Below are 23,525 nucleotides of genomic sequence, written 5' to 3'. Positions count from 1 at the left end.
GATGGTGTGCCTTGGCAATTTTAAAATATTGTTCGGTGTGCCGCGAGTAAAAAAAGGTTGAAAATCACTGTATTAGATGATAGCAAAGCATTTATTAGTTAAAGAATATACATTTTAAAAAGTTTAAATTTCCATATAAATAAATATAATAATTTATGAAAAGTAAATCAGCTGAAGCTTTGCAAAAAAATTCTATCCTAGAGTTCTAGTAAAGTGTAGTGGTTAACATTTGTGCAGAAATTTCCACGCCTAAAGGGCCTGATTCTTGTTTGTAAGTAAAGCTAAAAAAGCACGTAAATTTTATCTGGAACAAACCATGTTGCCATGCAAGGGGAGCAAATACATTTATACTTTTTCTGTGCAGGTAAATACTGGCTACTTTTGCATGTAGCCCACAAATGTTAGACAGCTTTATTTTTACACTGCAATTTAGATTTCAGTTTGAACATACTCCACCCAAATCTAACTCTCTCTTCACATGTTATATCTGTCCCCCCTGCAGTGCAGCATGGTTTTGTCCAGCTGCTTGCTTTTTGCTTTACTTACAAACACGAATCAGGCCCAATGAGTGGCCTTGGGCAAACCAAGAGCATTCCTTGCTACAAAGTAGTGCCAAAATGAAAAGAAAAATATTATCCTTTAAATTGTGACACCATGGAAACCACAACATTTTAACAGATTCATCAAATCAGTGATGCTCAACTGATATGGGAAAAAGGGTTAATAAATAAATGCTGTGTAGAGTCCTCTACACAACAATATATCAACTGTATTAAATTCATATTAAAACAATCTTCATAAAAATGTAAATACAAAATGTGGATTTTGGAGTATGTTAAAATCTATTGATGATATTGCACAAGTGGTCAGCAATACTAGTATTGTCAATTAGCATACACATAATAGCTGATTTTGTTAACGATTCATTAATTATTTTTACAGTCTATAATTCCTATCTAAACTTATATGTTTAATGTAATATACTTCATATATTATAATACTGTTAATACATCCCTAGAATGTATTTCCCCTCACATTTTATGGGCATCACTGATTTGATGAATCTGGTAAAATGATTTGATCGGTGTGCCTCACATAAAAAAATGATCTGTTACAAAATGAAGGAATTCTCCCTCCCTTCATTGAAAGGATTAGTGTGATTCCAGATTTAACTTTTGATTTTTGGTTTTCACAGGGCATAGTAAAGTTACAGGATATAACGGAGTTGGGTACCCTGATGTCGTACTCTCAAATTCAATCTAAGTTCTCAAATCCCCAGACTTTTATAAATATCTTCAGTTGAGACATTGGTTCAAGAGCGTATCACCACCTCCCTATCAATTGTCACCTATCCCTAGATATGTACTTGATCTGATTGCTAAAGCAAAAAGTAGAGGTGCCATTTCTAGATAGTACTCCCTTTTGATTACCTCAAACACATCTACAAAACTATCCTCACTAAGCAAATGGGAAATAGACCTCACTTGTACCATATCAGAGGTCATCGAATGTGGCCCGCTACATCTAATGAATGTTGGCGTAATTGTGGAAGAATGGAGGGAGAATATATGTCGGTATGCCGGGTGTCGGGATTCCGGCGCCGGTATACTGTGCGCCGGGATCCCGACATTCGGCATACTGAAAACCACCCCTGGAAATAATTTCTCCCACTGACAGATATATAATGGGTCATATTTTAGCTTCTGTGAAGCTTCTACTAGCACGAAATTGGCGCATGCCTTTATGCCAAAGTAAGTATATTTACAGTGAGTTCATTCAGGAAAATGAATGCAGGAAAATCATGTGTAGTCACAAGTAGTCCAGTATTTGCTATCAGCAACATGAACAGATATTACATACAGTCTTCACTGCCAACACCTTTATCATCAACCTTCTCATTAGTACAGTATGTTGTCCTGCATACCAAGTGCATAATACAATCTATGATTCCCAAGATGAATTCTTCATGTACACTAGGGCTGCTACAGCTTATGGGGATAAAATATCATTGCAGGAGGGTTCCCAGACGACTAAGCATCATAGTTTTAGGCAACAAGTATGGATGCCTGCATACTGTCACAGAGCAGATCACTAAAGTCAAGACAAATATGTTAGCATTGGATCGCTGTCCAGTGTGCATTCCATGAATGTATATGGTTTTGGAAGATTAGTTGTGACCATGGGTTCATAGAACCAAAGTCCATCTTGATTCCATTTCTCCTGAACAGCACTTCCTCAGCTATACCAGGAGGTTAAAGGCATAGTTATTCCCTATGTCACTGTTCCGACTATCCAATTAAGTATGAATATGTGGATTAATTATTAATTATGAACAGTAGTTGTCATTGTCAAATACAAGGCAGCATCATCATCCTCCTCCTCCTCAGGGACAAAGATAGGGGAGTTGGTGGGGCTTGTGTCTCAGGTGACGGATCTTGGAGGCATCAGCGGGGCTAGAAGATTAGTCCAACTGCTTTTGCCATTGTTATGTGGGCTTGTGAAATGTTTGTTAAGTCTATATGTAGGAACAATACTATTTATTTTGTCTTGTTGGTAGTGTCTACCTGTAAGGGCTGTGCCGAGCTGAGCCTGCCCCAGGTGAAAGGAAGCTTAGCTTTGCCCCGATCCTCCCCAGTTTAGTAATGCTAGCACATAACACCAGGCAAGCTATTTTTGTTATTGCTGACATCACTAAGGGGGAGATTTTTCAAAGCTTGGAGAGAGATAAAGTGGTCTATTTTCCAAGCCTTGGGCAGAGATAAAGTGGACAGAGGTAAAGTACCAGCCAATCAGCTAACTGCCATTTTACAGGCTGTTGAAAAATGACAGCTAGGAACCATTTGGTTGATGCTTTATCTCTCTCCACTATATATTACTGTAGATACTCCCTCTAGAAACGTTGGAAAAACCTGTTGGAAAACTCCAGAATGTCATAGCAAAACGTCTCTCCTGAGGATTTCTCTTTACCGATAACAGAGTGAGCATTGTGCATGCATAACAACATGTATTATGCTTTGCACATACAACTGACTTGGTGTGTCAGTATTTTATAAAAATTGAGAGATGCTGCACTTACCATTTCTGGGTACTGTTGGCATTCAGTGACTGCATGTAGAACATTGCTGCAGCATAAAGAAAATATAACCTGCCATTCTACCAAATGAAGCAATAGACAGTAACAAGGTAGAAATCAATACTTTGGACACAAACATGGTGGCTGCGTCTTTCGGTGGTCACCCATCTGTGACTTCATGAAAATGCAGCTACACACCTTGGCCAGTATTTACTAAAAATCAGAGTTTGGCCGATTTGTGTTTTTTTTTCTAAGTCCCAATCCGGGAATTCACTAAGCACCAATCTCGGCAGTGTCTGGTCTATTCGTAATGGTTTGAATGACAACGTTCCGAAATACGAATGAATAGACCATCGGTCAAACGCGGCTGTTATTTCATAGAATACGGGAATTCACTATTCATTCGTATTTGGGTATTAGTCTCTGAGTGCTCAAATGCGGTCGTATTTTTTTGCGATTCGTTAAAAAAAGCGGCAAAAAAATAGACCTGCTTTTTTCAGTCGTGTTTACATGTGTTGCAAATAAAAAAATCACTCACACCTGAATTAGGATGCCTATAAAAGGATGTTAGGCCCATTTCAATACACCTACACTCAGAAATGGCAGCAGGACTGTGGGCCAGTGATCTTTTGTGTGCTGTGGGATTCCTCAGACTCAGACATCAGCCTGTAAGTAAACTGAACATGGTCAGCAGGTTGTACAGGTTCCGCGGAGGCTGCGCAGGCCTCGTTTTTTTAGGGGGCGTTTAAACTTGAACGCATTGTCCGATGATAAGGTCATACAGATGTTCCGTCTAAATCGTAACAACATTTTTCGTCTGTATGACCTTGTCAAAATGGGCCTAGACCCTGAGACAGCACGCTCTCGCCCTGTCTCAGGCCTGCACAAACTCCTGGCTGTGTTGCACTTTCTGGCTACTGGCAGCTTTCAGGCTGTGTCTGGGGATGTCATAGGAATCTCACAGCCCTCATTTTCCAGAATCTTAACACAGGTGATGTATACCTAACTACCTCTTCTGTTTTGTGTTTGTTTTAATTTCTCGGTGGCCAGTTCTGTCCTAAAATCTCATGTTTATTGTTCTTTCAAATATACACACAGGTGTTGGCTGTTTTGCAGCCCCACATCGAGGCCTCAATCTGCTTCCCTACCCAGGAGTCTCAGTGGCATGCCGTCAGGGTAGATTTCTATGAGCTGGCTGGCATGCCCAATGTGCTTTGAGCCATAGATTGCACACACATTTAGCTGAGACCACCTAGGGACAGGCAGCACATATATACAAACCGCCATTTCAAACACTCCACAAATGTGCAGGTGGTTTGTGATGCAAATCTCAAAAAAATGAGTGTTGTTGCTGGTTACCCTGGGGGCTGCCATGACTCCTTCATCCTCAGTCAGTCATCCCTCTTTGATAAGTTTGAGGACGGACAAATGCCAGATGGATGGCTGCTGGGTATGTAATTTGATATGTGTAGGCCTGCGTATACTTTGTCCAAATACAGGTGCAGATGTATTAACCTGTAGAAGGCATAAGGAAGTGTGAAACCAGTGATCTGTGCAAGGTGATAAAGGCACCAGCCAATCAGCTCCAATATGTAAATTAACATTTAGGAACAGATTGTCTGCTGCCTTTATTATCTTGCATATATCACTGGTTTTTCACTTCCTTATGCCTTCTACAGGTTAATACATCTGCCCCACAGTGTGTTACTTATGTGTTGCTGTATCTTAACATGAATCACGTTACTATATCTGTCTTTTAGGTGATGGAGGATATGGCTGTTTCTCTTGGCTTCTAACTCCATTGTCCCGACCTGATACCCCTGCTGAACACAATTACAATCATGCACATAAGTCCATGTGGAATGTGATAGAAAGATGTTTTGGTGTGCTGAAATCTAGGTTTCGGTGTCTGGATAAGTCTGGTGGCCTTTTGTGGTATAGTCCCTCCAAGGTGACTCAAATTGTGTTCTGCTGCTGCTTTCTTCATAACATGTGTTTGCAACAACATCTGCCACATGTTGAGGAGGAGGAGGAGGAGGAGGAGGAGGAGGAGGAAGAAAGCAGCCAGCAAGCAGAGGAATTAGAGACATCTGGTGATACTTGGAGTACTGATGTAGGGAGGCAGGTTAGGCAACAGATCATCAATCGCTATTTCTAAGGTAAGCTTGGTTTGCTTATTTCATTTGTTGTGTAATCATAAATAGATGTTTTGCCTTTTTAACCAAAAACCATTACTCAGAATGTGTCTGTCTCCTTGACACATACAAACATACCCTCGCTATATGAAAAACAAATGTCGCATGTGTATTGTGTGTATTTTTAATCTCAAAACAACAGATTATGAGTGGCATGCATTAAGTCTGGATAAGTGATCATAAACTTGCAGTGCTAATTTCTTACAAGCCCACATCATCCATTTAGTATTTCACTTTATCATTGTGTGTAACGTCCTAATGCACAGGTTCACAAACTCGGCCCTCAGGACCACACACAGTGCATGTTTTTCACGTAACCCAGTAGAAGCACAGGTGTATGAATTACTCACAGACATATGTTATAAGGTTCACAGGTGGAGGTAATTATGTCACTTGTGATTCTGTGAGGAGACCTGCAAAACATGCACTGTGTGGGTTCCTGAGGGCCGAGTTTGAGAACCTGTGTTCCCAAAAAACACTCCTCAACATATAATATGTTAGCCTTGAGGAATACATATGTCCCTATGTGTGGTGCACCATCATATTTAAGACTCACAAACTTTCTGTAATCAGGAATAATTTATTTCCTAATGTTTGATGCTGTAAACTTGATGATGTGTAAGTAAATACACAGTTTGCCACACATATACATTATTATACACAGTTTGTGTTTTTTGTTGTAAAATTACATATTTGTTTGTTTCAGCATCACGTGTAAAAACATTCTTAATAATTTTTAACACACACAAACATGTCCCAACAATACTGACATTCATTTGGACAATGTTTTCAGGTTTTTTTGGTGGCTGCATGTCCTGCCCTTTGCCTTTAGCACTGTCATGTTGTCGTGCTCTGGTGGACCGTCTTGGTGGTGATGAGACTGGCGTGATATTTGGAGTAGTCGTACCAGAACTGCTGCTTGTTTGCTGTTGGTGCATGCATCTGAGTGTTTCATTCAGGTTAGTGAGGGTGGCATTGAGTTCACGTGTAGCAGCATTTTGATTGTCTACTATTCGGAATAAACTTTCATTAATCTTTTGATTGTTTTGAAAAATGCTCATATAACTTTGCTGTTGTCTGTGCTGTTCTTCCATTATGCGCTGTAAGTTGCCCATGACCTGTGTAATGTCTGTACGCATGAGTTCCATGGTATTGCCTATTCTGGTTGTTTGTTCATTTTGTCTACTCAGATTTCTTGATATTCTTCTGAGGTGAGATGGTAGGCTTGCAAACATTTGTGTCTGCTTACGTGGCAATCTTCATTAGTGGCCTGCTGTCTAGCCCAAATAGTCCAAAACACCTGATCAGGGCCTTGTGTTCCTGGTGTTGTTGGGCTGTGTTGTGGTGGTGGTGTGCTTTGCTGTGGTGGTGTACTCACAGGTGCTGGGGGACTCATTTCTTGCATTAATGGCTGCATTTCTAAGATGTTTGTCTCCTCCATGTCACTGTGTTGGTGTTGTTGCGGAGGGATGCTGCTCCCAGGACTCGAAGCTGAAATGTTAAACAAATCTCCGTTAGCTATCCATATGTTTGTGAAATGTTTAAAAAAACACTACACATGGAACACATGTCATTCACTGTTGCTTTCAACTATTCTGGCTAGCAACATCATCACTCATAGCTTAAATACATACATATGCCTGTTTGAGGCAAATGTGTCTGGTTACTTAATTGGGAAAGCAAACACTTTTATTTTTATTGTAGCTCACACATACTCCACCATAAAAACACATTGGAATACATAATGTGTTACCTTATAGCTTTGTTCAAACAAACATAGTAATGTTTTTATATGTATTTTGCAATGTTACCTCAAACACACATGTGAAATATGGAAAAACAACCTTACTTTTTGCAAACAAACCAACATGCTTTTTTGTTGCAGCATCTTACACCCAATTTCATACTGTATGGCTCAAGTGGACATACATATCTTTACTGAATGTGGACAAGGCCATTTAGCTTGGATTCCATTTCTGCTTTTACTTACTGCAGTAAGTATTTTAGTTTTTGATGTGTTTTGACTTAATGCGGTTATGACTGATTTTGATTATGTTCTGACATTTAACTCATTTTTTTCAGTTTGATACTCACAATCAAGACGAGGGCAGTGTGAATGACGTTTTGGAGGTGTGTCCAAAATTTGGAGTGGGGGTACAGAACACACGGACGATAATCTTCGTGGCGGGGTAGCCTGCTGTGTTTGTGCCGGAACATACGACCTTGCTTTCTTTTCGGCCACAGGTTTTTTGTGGTGATGTCTTACAGAAGTGCCACTTCTGCTGCTCCATACTTCTTTTGATGGACCTTTTAATGAAAGTGCAATTTTGTTATGCCCATTCCTTTACAAGCATACCCTATACTACAATGGACACTTTACCTGCTTCCGCAGCGTCATCATCATCAGATGTGCTAGGAGTTACTGGGCGACGAGTAGTACTGCTTTTTTCAGACACTGTATAAAAAAAAAAAAAAATCATGCTATTGTGTATACATCCACCCATTATGCTTATAAACATTTATTCTTTTAGAAATGCTTGGTTTTTATTTAAAACAAACATAATGACCAGAAATTTAAAAAAAAAAAAAAAAAACAATGACCAAAACACATATGCACTATGGCAACATCAACACAGGAAAACATGTACAGGACACTGACATAGGCCACAAGTTCAAGAAAAGATTTAAAAAAAAAAAACACACACAACTTCATTTTGTATTGGTTTGAAAAATATTACAGATGCAATATATAATTTGCTCTGTGATGTGGCACTCCAAAGACACATTACCACTATATGAGCAAAAACAAAATGCAGAAATTTATATAAAAATTACACTGCAGTGTGGTGTCACGGTACAAATACAAGCAAAAAATAAAAAAAAAAAATTTGTTTTGAAAATTAAATAATTAACATTATCTAAAGATGACATTACACATGTAAGTGGTTTCCAAACCACTTTCCAGTACTCCAGCCTCTAACATGACAACCACTGTTTTTAAAAAATTGCACATGGATCACTTAAATATAAAACATAGTCACAATTTTTAAAAATAAAACGCCCAAAAGGAAAACATTATTGCAGGACAATTCAGAGACACACCAAGTCCAAACTACACATGCAAAATATCTGTCAGAAAAACACATGACATACAATAAAGTAAGATGTTACATTGGCTTTTGTATAAAACATTAACCAAAACAATGTATTTGCTGACACACACTTGAAGATGGGAGTAATATGCAACGTCACATGACACACATTTAAAAAAAATAAATTAAAAAAACCATAGAATGTAAATGCAAATACACATGCTCACCATTCTTCCTGGGCCTATCTGAATCCCGGACATGGGTTGCAGAGACAACTTCTGGAGGGATTACACTCCGCATGGGCTCCTCATACTCCAGATAACTTGCAATATAGGGCTGCCCACCACCGGTTTTCCGAGCCGACTTGGCCTCCTTGGCCATTTTGGACTTGACACGTCACTTTATGTACCGTTTGCGGCACGTGTCCTCTGTCCGCTTGACCACCCCCTTACTATTGATAGCAGCAACAACTTTGCCCACAACACCGTCTTCCTCCGTGTTGGCACCTTGGCGGACTCAGGGCCAAATAGCTGCCTCTGATACTTCATCAGCTCACGCACCAATGCCACATTTTCAGCAAAACTAAACTTTACATTCCGCCCAGTCTTAGTAGTGGTGCGTAGCTGCGGAGCACTCTGACTGTCACTATCACTTGAGGCTGCTGCAGCAACCTCACCCACCTCCTCCACCTCACTAACCTCACTAACACTCACCTCCTCCACCTGACCAACCTCCTCCCCCTCACTCACACCCTCCACCTCAAACATAATTGTGTGTGTAAACAGTTAACACAGGGGGAAAAAAAGACAAACAACACACTCCTCCACTACCACTACACAACTCACACACACACACACACACACACACACACACACACACACACACACACACTGACAAGGGACTATAAAGAAAAATAACTTGGACTAAAAATGAGACAAAACCACAAAAAACAAGACAACAAGAATGACAAGACGACTTTCAAACACAATACCACACTCAGAAATCGCTACCAACACTCCTCACCAAACCACAAATTCACCTACCTCCACAGCACAACCTCCCTCCTCCTCACCACTAACTAAACCCACGAGGTGCGGACGGTTTGGGGCGTATTTATTAGAGATGAGCGCCGGAAATTTTTCGGGTTTTGTGTTTTGGTTTTGGGTTCGGTTCCGCGGCCGTGTTTTGGGTTCGACCGCGTTTTGGCAAAACCTCACCGAATTTTTTTTGTCGGATTCGGGTGTGTTTTGGATTCGGGTGTTTTTTTCAAAAAACACTAAAAAACAGCTTAAATCATAGAATTTGGCGGTCATTTTGATCCCAAAGTATTATTAACCTCAAAAACCATAATTTACACTCATTTTCAGTCTATTCTGAATACCTCACACCTCACAATATTATTTTTAGTCCTAAAATTTGCACCTAGGTCGCTGGATGACTAAGCTAAGCGACCCTAGTGGCCGACACAAACACCGGGCCCATCTAGGAGTGTCACTGCAGTGTCACGCAGGATGTCCCTTCCAAAAAACCCTCCCCAAACAGCACATGACGCAAAGAAAAAAAGAGGCGCAATGAGGTAGCTGTGTGAGTAAGATAAGCGACCCTAGTGGCCGACACAAACACCGGGCCCATCTAGGAGTGGCACTGCAGTGTCACGCAGGATGTCCCTTCCAAAAAACCCTCCCCAAACAGCACATGACGCAAAGAAAAAAAGAGGCGCAATGAGGTAGCTGTGTGAGTAAGATAAGCGACCCTAGTGGCCGACACAAACACCGGGCCCATCTAGGAGTGGCACTGCAGTGTCACGCAGGATGTCCCTTCCAAAAAACCCTCCCCAAACAGCACATGACGCAAAGAAAAAAAGAGGCGCAATGAGGTAGCTGTGTGAGTAAGATAAGCGACCCTAGTGGCCGACACAAACACCGGGCCCATCTAGGAGTGGCACTGCAGTGTCACGCAGGATGTCCCTTCCAAAAAACCCTCCCCAAACAGCACATGACGCAAAGAAAAAAAGAGGCGCAATGAGGTAGCTGTGTGAGTAAGATAAGCGACCCTAGTGGCCGACACAAACACCGGGCCCATCTAGGAGTGTCACTGCAGTGTCACGCAGGATGTCCCTTCCAAAAAACCCTCCCCAAACAGCACATGACGCAAAGAAAAAAAGAGGCGCAATGAGGTAGCTGTGTGAGTAAGATAAGCGACCCTAGTGGCCGACACAAACACCGGGCCCATCTAGGAGTGTCACTGCAGTGTCACGCAGGATGTCCCTTCCAAAAAACCCTCCCCAAACAGCACATGACGCAAAGAAAAAAAGAGGCGCAATGAGGTAGCTGTGTGAGTAAGATAAGCGACCCTAGTGGCCGACACAAACACCGGGCCCATCTAGGAGTGGCACTGCAGTGTCACGCAGGATGTCCCTTCCAAAAAACCCTCCCCAAACAGCACATGACGCAAAGAAAAAAAGAGGCGCAATGAGGTAGCTGTGTGAGTAAGATAAGCGACCCTAGTGGCCGACACAAACACCGGGCCCATCTAGGAGTGGCACTGCAGTGTCACGCAGGATGTCCCTTCCAAAAAACCCTCCCCAAACAGCACATGACGCAAAGAAAAAAAGAGGCGCAATGAGGTAGCTGTGTGAGTAAGATAAGCGACCCTAGTGGCCGACACAAACACCGGGCCCATCTAGGAGTGTCACTGCAGTGTCACGCAGGATGTCCCTTCCAAAAAACCCTCCCCAAACAGCACATGACGCAAAGAAAAAAAGAGGCGCAATGAGGTAGCTGTGTGAGTAAGATAAGCGACCCTAGTGGCCGACACAAACACCGGGCCCATCTAGGAGTGGCACTGCAGTGTCACGCAGGATGTCCCTTCCAAAAAACCCTCCCCAAACAGCACATGACGCAAAGAAAAATTAAAGAAAAAAGAGGTGCAAGATGGAATTGTCCTTGGGCCCTCCCACCCACCCTTATGTTGTATAAACAGGACATGCACACTTTAACCAACCCATCATTTCAGTGACAGGGTCTGCCACACGACTGTGACTGAAATGACGGGTTGGTTTGGACCCCACCAAAAAAGAAGCAATTAATCTCTCCTTGCACAAACTGGCTCTACAGAGGCAAGATGTCCACCTCATCATCATCCTCCGATATATCACCGTGTACATCCCCCTCCTCACAGATTATCAATTCGTCCCCACTGGAATCCACCATCTCAGCTCCCTGTGTACTTTGTGGAGGCAATTGCTGCTGGTCAATGTCTCCACGGAGGAATTGATTATAATTCATTTTAATGAACATCATCTTCTCCACATTTTCTGGATGTAACCTCGTACGCCGATTGCTGACAAGGTGAGCGGCGGCACTAAACACTCTTTCGGAGTACACACTTGTGGGAGGGCAACTTAGGTAGAATAAAGCCAGTTTGTGCAAGGGCCTCCAAATTGACTCTTTTTCCTGCCAGTATAAGTACGGACTGTGTGACGTGCCTACTTGGATGCGGTCACTCATATAATCCTCCACCATTCTTTCAATGGTGAGAGAATCATATGCAGTGACAGTAGACGACATGTCCGTAATCGTTGTCAGGTCCTTCAGTCCGGACCAGATGTCAGCATCAGCAGTCGCTCCAGACTGCCCTGCATCACCGCCAGCGGGTGGGCTCGGAATTCTGAGCCTTTTCCTCGCACCCCCAGTTGCGGGAGAATGTGAAGGAGGAGATGTTGACAGGTCGCGTTCCGCTTGACTTGACAATTTTCTCACCAGCAGGTCTTTCAACCCCAGCAGACTTGTGTCTGCCGGAAAGAGAGATCCAAGGTAGGCTTTAAATCTAGGATCGAGCACGGTGGCCAAAATGTAGTGCTCTGATTTCAACAGATTGACCACCCGTGAATCCTTGTTAAGCGAATTAAGGGCTCCATCCACAAGTCCCACATGCCTAGCGGAATCGCTCCGTGTTAGCTCCTCCTTCAATGTCTCCAGCTTCTTCTGCAAAAGCCTGATGAGGGGAATGACCTGACTCAGGCTGGCAGTGTCTGAACTGACTTCACGTGTGGCAAGTTCAAAGGGCATCAGAACCTTGCACAACGTTGAAATCATTCTCCACTGCGCTTGAGACAGGTGCATTCCACCTCCTATATCGTGCTCAATTGTATAGGCTTGAATGGCCTTTTGCTGCTCCTCCAACCTCTGAAGCATATAGAGGGTTGAATTCCACCTCGTTACCACTTCTTGCTTCAGATGATGGCAGGGCAGGTTCAGTAGTTTTTGGTGGTGCTCCAGTCTTCTGTACGTGGTGCCTGTACGCCGAAAGTGTCCTGCAATTCTTCTGGCCACCGACAGCATCTCTTGCACGCCCCTGTCGTTTTTTAAAAAATTCTGCACCACCAAATTCAAGGTATGTGCAAAACATGGGACGTGCTGGAATTTGCCCATATTTAATGCACACACAATATTGCTGGCGTTGTCCGATGCCACAAATCCACAGGAGAGTCCAATTGGGGTAAGCCATTCCGCGATGATCTTCCTCAGTTGCCGTAAGAGGTTTTCAGCTGTGTGCGTATTCTGGAAAGCGGTGATACAAAGCGTAGCCTGCCTAGGAAAGAGTTGGCGTTTGCGAGATGCTGCTACTGGTGCCGCCGCTGCTGTTCTTGCGGCGGGAGTCCATACATCTACCCAGTGGGCTGTCACAGTCATATAGTCCTGACCCTGCCCTGCTCCACTTGTCCACATGTCCGTGGTTAAGTGGACATTGGGTACAACTGCATTTTTTAGGACACTGGTGAGTCTTTTTCTGACGTCCGTGTACATTCTCGGTATCGCCTGCCTAGAGAAGTGGAACCTAGATGGTATTTGGTAACGGGGGCACACTGCCTCAATAAATTGTCTAGTTCCCTGTGAACTAACGGCGGATACCGGACGCACGTCTAACACCAACATAGTTGTCAAGGCCTCAGTTATCCGCTTTGCAGCAGGATGACTGCTGTGATATTTCATCTTCCTCGCAAAGGACTGTTGGACAGTCAATTGCTTACTGGAAGTAGTACAAGTGGGCTTACGACTTCCCCTCTGGGATGACCATCGACTCCCAGCAGCAACAACAGCAGCGCCAGCAGCAGTAGGCGTTACACGCAAGGATGCATCGGAGGAATCCCAGGCAGGAGAGGACTCGTCAGAATTGCCAGTGACATGGCCTGCAGGACTATTGGCATTCCTGCGGAAGGAGGAAATTGACACTGAGGGAGTTGGTGGGGTGGTTTGCGTGAGCTTGGTTACAAGAGGAAGGGATTTACTGGTCAGTGGACTGCTTCCGCTGTCGCCCAAAGTTTTTGAACTTGTCACTGACTTATTATGAATGCGCTGCAGGTGACGTATAAGGGAGGATGTTCCGAGGTGGTTAACGTCCTTACCCCTACTTATTACAGCTTGACAAAGGCAACACACGGCTTGACACCTGTTGTCCGCTTTTCTGTTGAAATACCTCCACACTGAAGAGCTGATTTTTTTGGTATTTTCACCAGGCATGTCAACGGCCATATTCCTCCCACGGACAACAGGTGTCTCCCCGGGTGCCTGACTTAAACAAACCACCTCACCATCAGAATCCTCCTGGTCAATTTCCTCCCCAGCGCCAGCAACACCCATATCCTCCTCATCCTGGTGTACTTCAACACTGACATCTTCAATCTGACTATCAGGAACTGGACTGCGGGTGCTCCTTCCAGCACTTGCAGGGGGCGTGCAAATGGTGGAAGGCGCATGCTCTTCACGTCCAGTGTTGGGAAGGTCAGGCATCGCAACCGACACAATTGGACTCTCCTTGTGGATTTGGGATTTCGAAGAACGCACAGTTCTTTGCGGTGCTTTTGCCAGCTTGAGTCTTTTCAGTTTTCTAGCGAGAGGCTGAGTGCTTCCATCCTCATGTGAAGCTGAACCACTAGCCATGAACATAGGCCAGGGCCTCAGCCGTTCCTTGCCACTCCGTGTGGTAAATGGCATATTGGCAAGTTTACGCTTCTCCTCCGACAATTTTATTTTAGGTTTTGGAGTCCTTTTTTTACTGATATTTGGTGTTTTGGATTTGACATGCTCTGTACTATGACATTGGGCATCGGCCTTGGCAGACGACGTTGCTGGCATTTCATCGTCTCGGCCATGACTAGTGGCAGCAGCTTCAGCACGAGGTGGAAGTGGATCTTGATCTTTCCCTAATTTTGGAACCTCAACATTTTTGTTCTCCATATTTTAATAGGCACAACTAAAAGGCACCTCAGGTAAACAATGGAGATGGATGGATACTAGTATACTTATGGATGGACTGCCGAGTGCCGACACAGAGGTAGCTACAGCCGTGGACTACCGTACTGTGTCTGCTGCTAATATAGACTGGATGATAATGAGATGAAATCAATATATATATATGTATGTATATATAATATCACTAGTACTGCAGCCGGACAGGTAGATAATATATTTATTAGGTAATGATGACTGATGACGGACCTGCTGGACACTGTCAGCTCAGCAGCACCGCAGACTGCTACAGTAAGCTACTATACTATAGTAGTATGTACAAAGAAGAAAGAAAAAAAAAAACCACGGGTAGGTGGTATACAATTATGGATGGACTGCCGAGTGCCGACACAGAGGTAGCTACAGCCGTGGACTAACGTACTGTGTCTGCTGCTAATATAGACTGGATGATTGATAATGAGATGAAATCAATATATATATGTATGTATATATAATATCACTAGTACTGCAGCCGGACAGGTAGATAATATATTTATTAGGTAATGATGACTGATGACGGACCTGCTGGACACTGTCAGCTCAGCAGCACCGCAGACTGCTACAGTAAGCTACTATACTATAGTAGTATGTACAAAGAAGAAAGAAAAAAAAAACCACGGGTAGGTGGTATACAATTATAGATGGACTGCCGAGTGCCGACACAGAGGTAGCTACAGCCGTGGACTAACGTACTGTGTCTGCTGCTAATATAGAGTCTAGACTGGATGATAAATTATTGATAATGAGATGAAATCAATATAATATCACTAGTACTGCAGCCGGACAGGTACTATATATATTTATTATGATGACGGAGCTGCTGGACACTGTCAGGTCAGCACAGCACCGCAGACTGCTACAGTAAGCTACTATAGTAGTATGTATAAAGAAGAATGAAAAAAAAAACCACGGGTAGGTGGTATACAATATTATATATATATATATATATTATATACAATTATATATATATATATATATATATATATATTAAACTGGTGGTGATTGATTATTAAACTGGTGGTCACTTCAGGACAGGTCACGTTGCAACTTGCAACTAGTACTCCGAGGCCTAAGCAGACAATCACAAAATATATTATTATACTGGTGGTCAGTGTGGTCACAACAATGGCAGTGTGGCACTGACTCTGGCAGCAAAAGTGTGCACTGTACGTTATATGTACTCCTGAGTCCTGCTCTCAGACTCTAACTGCTCCCCACTGTCAGTGTCTCCCCCACAAGTCAGATAATACACTTACAGTCACACTATCTAATCTATAAATATCACTTCAGCAAGTAGTATAGTAGTATACAGTAGTACTCCTCCTAATAATGCTCCCCGAAAATACTGTGTCTCTCTCTTCTCTAAACGGAGAGGACGCCAGTCACGTCCTCTCCCTATGACTCTCAATGCACGTGTGAAAATGGCGGCGACGCGCGGCTCCTTATATAGAATCCGAGTCTCGCAATAGAATCCGAGCCTCGCGAGAATCCGACAGCGTGATGATGACGTTCGGGCGCGCTCGGGTTAGCCGAGCAAGGCGGGAAGATCCGAGCCTGCTCGGACCCGTGTACAAAACTTGAAGTTCGGGCGGGTTCGGATTCAGAGGAACCGAACCCGCTCATCTCTAGTATTTATATGGTTGCGCACAGACACTCCTACCATCTGAAACACAACCAATCACGAACGGGGTTGAAAATCGAAACTGAAAGTGAAAATGCGGCCGCTGGAAAAAAAAAACCCGGCCGCATTTAACGTAGGAAAAAAAACAGCAAATACAACAAAAACACGTACGCAAACGACAATGACGGCCGTAAATGTGGCAAAAAAACCAAACTACTGGCATCGACATCGGAAAACACGAAAACCATAAAGTCGACTGCTTCGTAACTTTGCGTATATGGATTCAAAAAGTTGCATGAAAATGCACCCGATACAAAACGAGTTTAAACACTACACAAACCGACTCAAACACGAATATTAGTAAATATTGGCCCTTATATTTACCCTCTTGTGAGTGTATTTATGTGCAAGGACTGAGACACCCACTTTCATTGTCCGTACATGCTGCTATACCATCTGGTGCCTCTTTAGACGACCACCATTGGTCGCACCATTGAAAGATGCTCCATCCCTATGGCAGGTGCAGATTTAGGCAAACATCAATGACATTCTCATGCCACTCTCTATTCATCTGACCATCTCTATTCATCTGTTTAGCCACCACTCAGCATGGTTGAACTGGCCCATAGGGGTACAGAGGAAACCTCTGGTGGGCCCCACTGCCTGAATGGGTTCACTACGGCTGGCCGGCGGTCGGGCTCCCGGCGACCAGCATCCCGGCGCCGGGAGCCCGACCGCCGGCTTACCGACAGCTTGGCGAGCGCAAATGAGCCCCTTGCGGGCTCGCTGCGCTCGCCACGCTACGGGCACGGTGGCGCGCTACGCGCGCCACACTATTTTATTCTCCCTCTATGGGGGTCGTGGACCCCCACGAGGGAAAATAATTGTCGGTATTCCGGCTGTCGGGCTCCCGGCGCCGGTATACTGAGCGCCGGGAGCCCGACCGCCGGCAAACAGAAGACCACCCGCCTGAATCCCCATCCATTCCTCTAGGGATCAGGTTTTAGACTGCGCACATGCATTATATATATGTTACATTATACTGCACAGTATTCACTACAGTACATTGATGCATTGCTGTTATTAATCTGATACATTATCATGCATGCACTAGCACTATTTACAAGATATATATTTATAAAGGGGCCCAGATTATGCACTCTCTAATAGTTAGCCAAGCCTCTATGGTGGATGACCGCACCACTAAGCATGGGCCCCTATCACTAAATTTATGCCCGAGTTTGACACTGCCCCTCAGTCACTGACAGAAATGGACAGCACTTTTTCTAGACCTCTCTGGTACCATGCCTCTCAATCACAATAGGGCCTTTTAGGGATGAGCGGGTTCGGTTCCCTGAGAACCGAACCCTACCGAACATCACGTCCCGAGTCCGGATCCGAGACTTCCCACCAGACTCGGAAGCCAGAACGAGGCAAAACGCCATCATCCCGCTGTCAGATTCTCACAGGTTTTGGATTCCATATAAAGAGCTGCGCGTTGCCACCATTCTCACTCCGGAATTGGAGAGTGTAACGAGAGGACGTGTCTCCATCCTCTGTGTCTGTGCGGGAAAGTGGGGTGGCGATTTTAGTGCTGTCTTGTACTGCTCAGTCCAGTGTAGTGTCTTATGCTGCATCGGTCCAGTCACAGTGGTGGTGTCCACTGCTGCCATATGTCCAGTATAGCTGTATAAGTCCAGTGCAGTGGTGCTGTGTTGTCCTGCATCAATACAGTGGAAGTGTCTTGTGCTGCATCAGTCCAGTCACAGTGGTGGTGTACCTCTGCTGCCATATGTCCAGTGCTGCTGTATAAGTCCACTCCATTGCAGTGGTGCTGTGTTGTCCTGCATCAGTGCAGTGGTGGTGTCCCTGTGCTGCCATATAAGCCCAAGGGTACTGCTGTATAAGTCTTGGTGTACTGCCGTATAAGTCCAGTACAGTGGTGCAGCTGTATAAGTTCAGGGGTACTGCCATATAAGTCTTGGGGTACTGCCATAAAAGTCCAGTACAGTGGTGCAGCTGTATAAGTTATGGGGTACTGCCATATAAGTCTAGGGGTACTTCTGTATAAGTCTTGGGGTACTGCCATATGAATCCAGTATAGTGGTGCCGCTGTATAAGTTCAGGGGTACTGCCATATAAGTCTAGGGGTACTGCCATATAAGTCTAGGGATACTGCCATATAAGTCTTGGGGTACTGCCATATAAGTCCAGAACAGTGGTGCAGCTGTATAAGTTCAGGGGAACTGCCGTATAATTCTAGGGGTACTGCCGTATAAGTCTTGGGGTACTGCCGTATAAGCCCAGTACAGTGGTGCAGCTGTATAAGTTCAGGAGTACTGCCGTATAAGTCTAGGGGTACTGCCATATAAGTCTTGGGGTACTGCCGTATAAGTCCAGTACAGTGGTGCCGCTGTATAAGTTCAGGGGTACTGCCGTATAAGTCATGGTGTACTGCCGTATAAGTCTTGGGGTACTGCCGTATAAGTCCAGTACAGTGATGCAGCTGTATAAGTTCAGGGGTACTGTCGTATAAGTCCAGTGGTACTGCCATATAAATCCATTCCAGTGATACTGCAGTATAAGTCCAGTAGTACTGCCGTATAAATCCAGTGGTACTGCCATATAATTCCAGTGATACTGCCGTATATGTCCAATGGTACTGCCGTATAAGTCCAGTGATACTACCGTATATGTCCAGTGGTACTGCCGTATAAATCCAGTCCAGTGGTACTGCCGTATAAGTCCAGTGGTACTGCCATATAATTCCAGTGGTACTGCCATATAATTCCAGTGATACTGCCATGTAAGTCCAGTGTTACTGCCGCATATGTCTAGTTGTACTGCCGTATAAGTCCAGTGATACTGCCATGTATATCCAGTGGTACTGCCGTATAAATCCAGTGGTACTGCCGTATAAATTCAGTCCAGTGGTACTGCCGTATAAGTCCAGTGGCACTGCCATATAATTCCCGTGGTACTGCCATATAATTCCATTGATACTGCCATATAACTCCAGTACAGTGGTGCTGCCATATAAGTTCAGTGGTGCTGTCCTGTGCTGTATATTATTTACTCCAAATAAAGGTGTTATTAATATTTAATCCAAATAATTTTTACAGGGTTTGCCCTGTGTGGTGTAGAGGTACGCTCTCCTGTGCTGCATTTTGTTATATAACTCCAGAAAAATAATGGAGAACAAAAATTTGGAGGATAAAATAAGGAAAGATCAAGAACCACTTCCTCCTACTGCTGCCGCTGTTGTTGTTGCTGCTGGGAGTTGATTGTCATCCCAGAGGGGAAGTCGGAAGATCACTTGTACTACTTCAACTAATCAAATGACTGTCCAACAGTCCTTTGCGAGGAAGATGAAATATGACAGCAGTCATCCTGTTGCAAAGCGGATAACTGAGGCCCATCTTGGGTATCTTCTAAAACCTATATCCTATCAGCCAGTACTCTGCCTATGTGTTTGAAAGGTGTTGGGTGCTTGTTAGGTTAAGTTGTAAATGAATGTAAATGAATGTTAATGAAATAAATAGTAACATAGGAACAAAAGGGGATGCAATCAATATACTGGCTGTTTGGATCCTGGCGTTCTGGACACCGACACTGGAATCCCGACAGCTGGCATTTTACTGACAAACAGAATCCTGGCACCCGCCCGGTATTCACACTCGGTTGGTGGATTCATGCCATCAACCGAGTGGGAATAGAACCTGTGGCGAGCAGAGTGAGCCACTGGGCTCGATGCATAGCCGGGATTCTGGCAGACGGGATAGTGACGGCTGGAATCCTATCTGCCGGGATATCATATGTATCCCGAACAAAACAGCTCCAAAATACTTGCTTTTATTTGTTTTGAAATAAAACAAAAAAAATGGTTTTGCCAAAACCAAAACTCAAAGATGATTTAGAACCAGTAGCGCACGCAGGGGGGGGGGGGGGGGGGGGGGTTCTGGTTGCACAGAAACCCCCCCTGATGGACTGAATTTGCTTTTTAGAGATGGAGACAGCTGTGTCTCCGTCTCATGAAAAGCCGGCTTCGCGATCCCAGCTACCGCTGCAGGGAGCTCTTGCCAGCAGTCTCCCTACAGCGTCTGTCAGTGAGAGGGAGCTGCTCGTGCATAGCAACTCCATATGTCCTCCTCACTGTGTCCTCTGCAGCTTCCGGCTACTGTATGTATACTATTGTGAATACAGTAGCCGGAAGCTGCAGAGGACACAGTGAGGAGGACATATGGAGTTGCTATATATGTGTGTGTGTGTGTGTGTGTATATATATATATATATATATATACATATATATATATATATATACATATGTATATATAATATGTATGTATATGTATATATAATATGTATGTATGTGCGTGTGTGTGTATATATATATATATATATATATATATATATGTGTGTGTGTGTGTATATATATATGTATATATATATATATATATATTTAAATAAAATATAGAAACCCCCCTCAGTAAATCCTGCGTTTGCCCCTGAGAACCATCGGCATTGCATCATAACTTAGGCCAGGGACGTGCAGTCAGGGAAGGTAGTGCCTCCCCTGTCATACTACTCCAGAGTTTTGACTATAACAATTAATAGAATAATGCAAACAAGATATTTATAACTTACATATCTTCTTTGCAGTATTCTACTAATGTTCATAGTTTCTGCAGGGAGAGGAGGCAGGGAGAAGCCAGGCAGAGGCAGTGAGCAGCGCTGCCTCCTCTCCTTATGACTGTGGCTGGTGCTGGGGACAGGGCCGTGCTGGGCCGTGCTGCAGCCAATAATGCTGCATAGAAAATGGAGCCTGTGAGTACGGATGGCCATCGACCATTGATGATTCTAAATCATCGATGGTCCATCACGATGGTAACTACTTTTACCATCGATGGGGGAGAACCAGACAGTTTCCCGACATCGATGGTAAAGAGCTATCAAATATTTTTTTTTATTTTTTCTCTAGGGTGTCAGGGACTTGGAGCATAGCTCTGCCCCTGGACACCCATCAAGCCACTCCCCCAGGCTCTGATTGGCCCACGTCCACCTCAATACTAAAGTAATGGGGACCATCGATGTGCAAAACCATCGATGGTTCCCTTACAGATGGTTGACAACCATCAAGGTTATCTACTGATGGCACCATTGATGGTAACCATTGATGGATAGCCCAACGATGGCCATTCCTACTTGTGAGGCTCCATCAGATCTGCCTCAGGAGGGGGCGTGGCCTGTGCTCACACTTCCCTGCAGCACAATCTCAGCAGCCTCTCTCCCCTCGTACTCCCCGCTCCCTTCCCATGCTGCTGATGGAAGAGCCACTGGTTGTCACTCTGGGGGAGGACCCAGCAGCAGCAGCAGAGGACTCAGGAACAGCAGCAGCAGAGGACTCAGGAACAGCAGAAACAGTTGAGGACCCAAGAACAGCAGAAGCAGTTGAGGACCCAGGAGTATCAGCAGCAGCAGCAGCAGCTGAGGATCCACTGGGAGCCTGACACAGTGACAGGAGGCAGCAGTATGTGCTCGCAGTACTCCTGCAGTGCATGGTGTAACCCAGCAGCCGGCTACCACCAGGTACTGTGCCCATCATTTCCCTCCTCCCACTCCAGGTGTTATCCAATTCCCCACTTTGCCACGTGTTACCCTGTGCCCCCTAGGCCATATGTTAACCTGTGCTCCACTTGCCATGTGTTACCTTATGTTACCCTGGGCCATGTGTTAGCCTATGCTCCCCCGTGCCATGTGTTACCCTGTCCTCCCGGCGTAATGTATTAACTTGTGCCCCCATGTACCATGCATTACCCTGTGCCATATGTTACCCTGTGCCCCCTATGCCATGTGTTAATCTCTGCCCCCCTGTGTCATGTTTTACCCTGTGCCCCCCTTGCCACGTGTTACCCCGTGCCAAAACAAAACTGCTACTGCTTACACTCGTATGCTGGGGGCCGCCCAGCACAGGGCAAGGCAGCCCAGCATGCTAATCACCGCCCAGATATGCAATTGTATCTCAGAAATCTGCAATTTGTGGAAGCCCCCTGCATGTATGCAGGCGCATCGCCACCATGTTTGTTATTGCAGAAAATGCAGGTGACGTCATTGGGGCGCCCCAAAAACAGCCATAACACGCCTGCGTTTCCTTCTCACCCGCCCCAATGCTGTGTCGCCACCCCTCGAAGGCCCGCCGCCTGTCACTGAAATTGCGATCGCATCCTTCCGGGATACGATCGCAATGTAAAAGTCCATGCACAAATGGCCGAAAAGCGTCCATCTGCGATTTTAGCAGTTCTACAACTGCTACTGAAATAGGCCCTGTGATTGCTGCCCATTGCTGTGCTGCTTGCAGATGGGATGGACTACATATAGGGTGGTATATGGAGTAATCCTAGCTCTGATACTAGCCAGTGCCTCCCCAGCCATTGACCTCACCGCACGTCACTGGCTCAGGCTAAAATCTCTATTCCAAATGCAACAACATATTTATAAAGCCATACAAATATGTTAATTTAAAGTAAATTTTGCATAGACAAATAATATACCCTACTTAATTTATTAAATAATCCCACAATCCCACTATGTCCTTTAACAATTGTATATACAGTATGACAGGATTTCAGTCCCAAATAGGTAGAATGATGATAGGAATTCCATTCTGCATTGTTGAAAAATGAGATACTGCAATAACCATGGCCCTCATTCCGAGTTGTTCGCTCGCTAGCTGCTTTTAGCAGCATTGCACACGCTAAGCCGCCGCCCTCTGGGAGTGTATCTTAGCATAGCAGAATTGCGAACTAAAGATTAGCAGAATTGCGAATAGAAATTTCTTAGCAGTTTCTGAGTAGCTTGGGACTTACTCAGCCATTGCGATCAGTTCAGTCAGTTTCGTTCCTGGTTTGACGTCACAAACACTCCCAGCGTTCGCCCAGACACTCCCCCGTTTCTTCAGACACTCCCGCGTTTTTCCCAGAAACGCCAGCGTTTTTTCACACACACCTATAAAACGGCCAGTTTCCGCCCAGAAACACCCACTTCCTGTCAATCACACTCCGATCACCAGAACGATGAAAAATCCTTGTTATTCCGTGAGTAAAATACCTTACTTTTGTGTAAAATAACTAAGCGCATGCGCTCTGCGAACGTTGCGCATGCGCAGTAAGCGACTAATCGCAATATAGAGAAAATCGTCAACGAGCGAACAACTCGGAATGACCACCCATGAGTTATCCTTTACATATACTGTAGCAG

General features: G+C 44.5%; 2 long non-coding RNA genes across 2 annotated transcripts in view; one reads left to right on the top strand and one right to left on the bottom strand.

The window, feature by feature from the left end:
* The window catches only part of LOC134932789 (uncharacterized), a 113,583-nt gene extending 92,543 nt beyond the window's left edge, over positions 1 to 21,040 (bottom strand). Inside the window, exon 1 of the long non-coding RNA XR_010179486.1 lies at positions 20,916 to 21,040. This is a non-coding gene — a long non-coding RNA (uncharacterized LOC134932789). The remainder of the gene's footprint in view (positions 1 to 20,915) is intronic.
* A 507-nt stretch (positions 21,041 to 21,547) lies between these two features.
* The window catches only part of LOC134932747 (uncharacterized), a 77,522-nt gene continuing 75,544 nt past the window's right edge, over positions 21,548 to 23,525 (top strand). The window contains exon 1 of the long non-coding RNA XR_010179476.1: positions 21,548 to 21,857. This is a non-coding gene — a long non-coding RNA (uncharacterized LOC134932747). The remainder of the gene's footprint in view (positions 21,858 to 23,525) is intronic.

Source organism: Pseudophryne corroboree, chromosome 1, assembly GCF_028390025.1.
Source record: "Pseudophryne corroboree isolate aPseCor3 chromosome 1, aPseCor3.hap2, whole genome shotgun sequence".
Classification (NCBI taxonomy): domain Eukaryota; kingdom Metazoa; phylum Chordata; class Amphibia; order Anura; family Myobatrachidae; genus Pseudophryne; species Pseudophryne corroboree.
The sequence above is the reverse complement of the archived record's forward strand: the minus strand, read 5'-3'. Positions and strand labels throughout refer to the sequence as shown.